This window comes from Lupinus angustifolius, unplaced genomic scaffold (genome assembly GCF_001865875.1).
Source record: "Lupinus angustifolius cultivar Tanjil unplaced genomic scaffold, LupAngTanjil_v1.0 Scaffold_643, whole genome shotgun sequence".
In the NCBI taxonomy this organism is placed as follows: Eukaryota; Viridiplantae; Streptophyta; class Magnoliopsida; order Fabales; family Fabaceae; genus Lupinus; species Lupinus angustifolius.
Window position 1 is genome coordinate 17,855 of NW_017727969.1, and position 5,375 is coordinate 23,229.

General features: G+C 25.4%; 1 long non-coding RNA gene across 1 annotated transcript; it reads left to right on the forward strand.

Moving 5' to 3' along the window:
• Positions 1–2,106: 2,106 nt before the first annotated feature.
• LOC109341765 lies at positions 2,107–3,818 on the forward strand. The gene is made up of 4 exons (XR_002106989.1): positions 2,107–2,312; positions 2,437–2,509; positions 2,751–2,823; positions 3,554–3,818. It is a non-coding gene; the product is annotated as an uncharacterized LOC109341765 (long non-coding RNA).
• Positions 3,819–5,375: the final 1,557 nt, after the last annotated feature.

The window sequence follows — 5,375 nt, forward strand, 5'->3', positions numbered from 1 at the left end:
TATAATATAAAGTATAATATATTCTAATTATAAAAAATGAAATATATAAAAATTAAATACATAATCATGCAATATTGATCAGCAGACACAAATAAAAAATAAATTTAATTAGTAAAAATAGTATTCAATTCTTTCATGGACATATGTCATAAGGTAATACTTTATTGATTAATAATTAATTTATAAGTATTATGTGTTTTTTCTTGTAGTTAAAAGAAATTCATGTTAACATTGCTGGTTGTAATCCTAAATATAAAGTATCCATCTTCATGATTCTTATGGTTTGTATTTTTATAAGGTGTTTAGTTTTGATACAAAGAGGGGGTGAACAATACTTAGTCTGATCTATAGACTCATCTCCACACGATAATTTAGGGATGAGTCTAACACGTCTAAATAAATAAAAAAGGATAAACTCGTCATAAAAAAGGATGGGTTTGGGTCTATGTCCGGATCACCCGATCCGTCCCTTATACTTATATATCAAGAATAGTTAAATAAATATTCATCAATATCTATTATGTTCAGTCCACATAACTCAAATACCTATAAGCCTACACATGAATCTTGATTGTTAGAAAACTAATTAATTTTTAGTTTTTTTGTGTATTTGTGTGAACTCCAATTTAAGTTTCATTTTTTACTTAATAGTTAGTTATTGTCTTCATTTTCGTGTGAACTTTTGAGTATTGACATATTGTCATTTAAGTTATCATGTATTTTTAAACATTTACAATAACACTTCAACTTATGTTGACACTTGTCAGTTTAAATTATTCTAAAATTTTCAATGTCTTCAATAATTTTCAGTCACGTGATTGTGATAGTTTTTAGTTTGAAGGATGCAGTTTACGGTTTATAGTTTATATACAGATATATGTGGGATGCAGGTTTTAGTTAAGTTTATATACAGATTGTGATAATTTTGATTGTGCATTCTTAAAGATTTGAGAAAAAAAATATATGTTTGTCATTTTGTCATTTTCCAACCCAGACCTGTCCCTATCTTGACTCGTCTTATTTTGGACTCGTCCCTCACACGTCCCATCCTAATTAGGGACGGCTTCAAGTTCAAAAATTGACTCAATCAATATTTAAGGACGTGTTTAACGTGTCCCAACCCGTTCCATGCCGTTAATAATATGTAATCTTTGATGTGGTTGTTCATTATTATAATTTATAAGACATAAATATTTTAGCATTGTTGTAATACACAATTGGTTAATCTTCCCTACGTATACATTTTCAAGGTGTATATAAATATTAGGATATGTTCTCACATTATATTTTTTATGGGCATTTATCTAATTAATTCTCATATATCAGAATGGACGGGGTTAAATGATTTCAAAATCAAATATTTGTAGACTATACATATGATAATTCTTTCTCAATTTTAATTCTCCAATTTTGGAAAACTATAAAACAAACTGAAATTATAGCATTCAATGTTCAGTAATCAAAGATTATAAGCTAAGTAATAAATGTTTAGTGTTAAATTATCTTTATGTGTCTAGTCATAGTTATTTTAAGGGAAAAGTTTACAAAAATTCATTAAATCTGATGTATTTTGCAAATAGATATGTAATTTATTTATCTTAAATATTCATTAAATTTAACTATTGGTGAAATTGGTCTATAGATATATACAATTTAAATTACTAACAATTAATTTGGAATTAACACATGAGATGGTGTAAGCATTCATGCTATTAATTTTACTCTCCACTATTTTGATAGCACATAGGGCTGCAATGATTAAAATATGGAACGAAATTTGCATCTTTTATATCTTGGGATGAATTCAAGTAGCAAAAGGAATGTCTACTCAACTATAGCAATTATAACTATTTATATACACATAATTTTCTATAATTTTTACATATGAGAAAAAAATCTGGTATTAAATAATTTCATCCACTAGACATCTACTATCTATATATTATTGTAATGGGCTGGTGTTATTGCAAAAATGCCTATCACTTATGACTGACACTTGGGATTTTAAGGGCTAGAATTGTCATTCAAAAATATTTGTACTTCTTTGTTATTATTATATATATTGCAAAAATGGACAGTCATAATATCTTTACTTTTAGGTTTCCGGTTTACAATAGATGTTAGAGGGAGAGAAATAAGTGTTATAAATTTTCAAAATTTAAAACTTTTCATATCTTTACTCTCTCAATTCATTTTTTATTATTTTCCAAAGCATCTTCTATTCATTGTTGATGTTCCACTCTCCATCTTGGAGAGTCCGTAAACCATCTTCTTCATTCCACACACAAGGTCTTCATTAGTGAAATTGATTAGTGAGTTATTCGTTCACAAATATTATTTTTCTTTATAACTTCCTATTTATATATCATTTCACTCACTCTACCTTTTTTATCATCAGATCTATTAGCTCTAATTGTTTGTGTTTTTTATCATCAGATCTCACTCATTCACATTCATTCTTACTCATTCATTCACTCAAAGGTTTCTCTTTTCAACCTTTACCAACAAGGTAACATTTTTAATTAACAAGTTAACATTTTTGTCACTTTTGTTGGATGAATCTTATTTTATTCTTTTTGAGTTCAAGATAACATTTTTGTATGATTTCTCATTATACCCTATTTTGAATTTTTTTGGTCTTATTTTTTTGTATGCATGTTCACTATGTCATTGTCTTAAAGTAATATTGATAAAAATGAAGTACAAATATTGATCTATTAACTCTAATTGTTTGTGTTTTTTATCATCAGATCTCACTCATTCAGATCCATTCCTACTCATTCATTCACTCAAAGGTTTCTCTTTTCAACATTTACTAACAAGGTAACGTTTTTACTTAACAAGTTAACATTTTTCCTGTCACTTTTGTTGGATGAATCTTTTTCCTTCTTTTTGAGTTCAAGATAACATTTTTGTATGATTTCTCATTATACCCTGTTTTGAATTTTTTTGGTGTTATTTTTTGTATGCATGTTCACTGTGTTACTATCTTAAACTAATATTGATAAAAATGAGCTGTCTTTGCAAATTTTTGTTCAATATCATCATAGCTTATATTTTATTTGCATTTTTTCTTTGTGCCTCATATGTTATGTTTCACACTATAATATCACTTCAACTATGTTACTTTCTCTACTTATCCCTTTTTCTTTCCAACGTTTGCTAATAAGGTGACATTTTTACCTAACAAGTTCATACTTTTTTGGTCACTTTTGTTGGATGAATCTTATTTCATTCTTTTTGAGTTCAAGATAACATTTTTTGTATAATATCTCATTTTTTGTATATATGTATGCTTACTATGTCACTGTCACAAACTAATATTAGTAAAAATGAATTTTTTCTGCAAATTTTAGTTTAATATCACAGATCTTATAGCTTCTTTTGCATTTTCTATACATGGGTTGTTATCTTTCACACTATAGTGTTCCTTCAACCTTTTTTGTCTATCCCTTTCCCCCTTCTCATTCTCTCTCTTACTTTAGTCATCTATGATCTTTTCCATTCTCCTTTTTTCTCATATCCTGTTATTTTTCCCCTTATTATTCTTTAGCATTATGGTTTTGAAGCAAAAGAAGAGTTAAAACGGTCATGGAGGCACCAAAGATAGAAGAGATAAGTCAACTACCAATAGACCAACTACAAGACTTAGAGTATTGTATAGATTCAAACCCATCTTGGATTTTGTTAAACGTTAATCATTCCCCACTTACTCACTTGCTCATGAGAAATGAATGAAAAATAATACCAATAAAACTTAAAGTTTGTAAATAATACCAGTGAAACTTGAAGTTTATTACAAAATAACAATATGACTATTTATTTTGAATCACTATTTTAATGTACAACATTCATCATTTATATATATTATATATATATACTATAAATATTTCTTAAAATATGAAACTTGAATTAACAGGTAAGTTTCTTTCATAGTTATTTCTCTTAATAGCATTGTAACGCTTATTAAATACAATTGTACATAAAATAACTCATTATGAATATATATTTATAATTCTTTATTATTTGATTTTAAATTAACTCCTAATAAATAAAACTCAAATCGTATGTAATTATTACCAAATGTTATTAAAATAACTTCTACCTGTAATTATATGATGTCTAAATATTAGGAAAAATGAAAGAATATGAACATGAAAGAATATGAAAATGATGATAAATAAAATATTGTAATTATATAATGCAATTGAAGGTGCCAATTTTTATTAGGAAAATATGTACACATATTATTTAAAATACGTCCATTAAAATACCACATATGTTTGTCGATGAAAAAATAATAGAAATATCACAACTTTAAATGATGTATTGAGAAAAAAAATATTCCAAATGAAAGAAATTAAATTTCAATCTTTTTAAAAGAATATAACTTTTATATGTAAAAGGAACAAGTTAAACAATAATATAAACTATAATAATATAAGAAAGATCGATGTAAAAAGTATAATAACATTTGGGATATCTGGGTAATGTTGTATATAATCATTATAGATTTATGCTAATGTTGTACGTGTATATTTTTAAATATTTAAACATAATAAACATCAATCTAACATAAAGTATAATCATTCACGATATATATTAAAAAAAGAGCTTATAAATTTATATGATACTTATAAACATAATTCCGAAAAATATTATACAAAAATAAGTCCTTATATTTATATAGAAAATGTATATTATCTCATACAATTTAAGTTTTATTTGTTACGAGTAATTTTAAAATGATATACTTTCAACAATCAATATTGGTAATAATTCAAACAGTCATACTTTTATGATTTTTTGGTATATCAAATTTAATTTGGGTTTAAGATGATAATAATATAACTATAATGATAATATTACTGCAATAATTATAATATGGGATACAATCATAAAAGCAATAATAATGATAAATCATAGATTAAATTAACCACAAAGTGAAATCCCCTCATTATTTCATCACATCCTCCATTTATTTTCTTCTCCTAAAACATAGTCAGAAAAAAATTGCACATAATATACAAATGCTAATATTACACACATGTCATCATAAATCAATATTAATATTGCACGCGTAAATATTCAATATTTAAATGTAATAAACATCAATCTAAAATAAAATATAATCATTCTACAGATATGCTAAAAAAACCTCATAAATTTGACTTTATAAGAAAAGCTAATATTGCAACTCACAAAAAAAAACAAGTCATTCATCATTAAAGACAAACATTAGTAGTATTTCACCACTATATCATAAGGTTAATTTAAATAAGGTAAACATCAGTTTAAGATGAATAGTAATAAAAGAGTTCAGAGTAGTAACAATAGGAAAACAATGTTGCACGTGTAAACATTGAATTATTAAA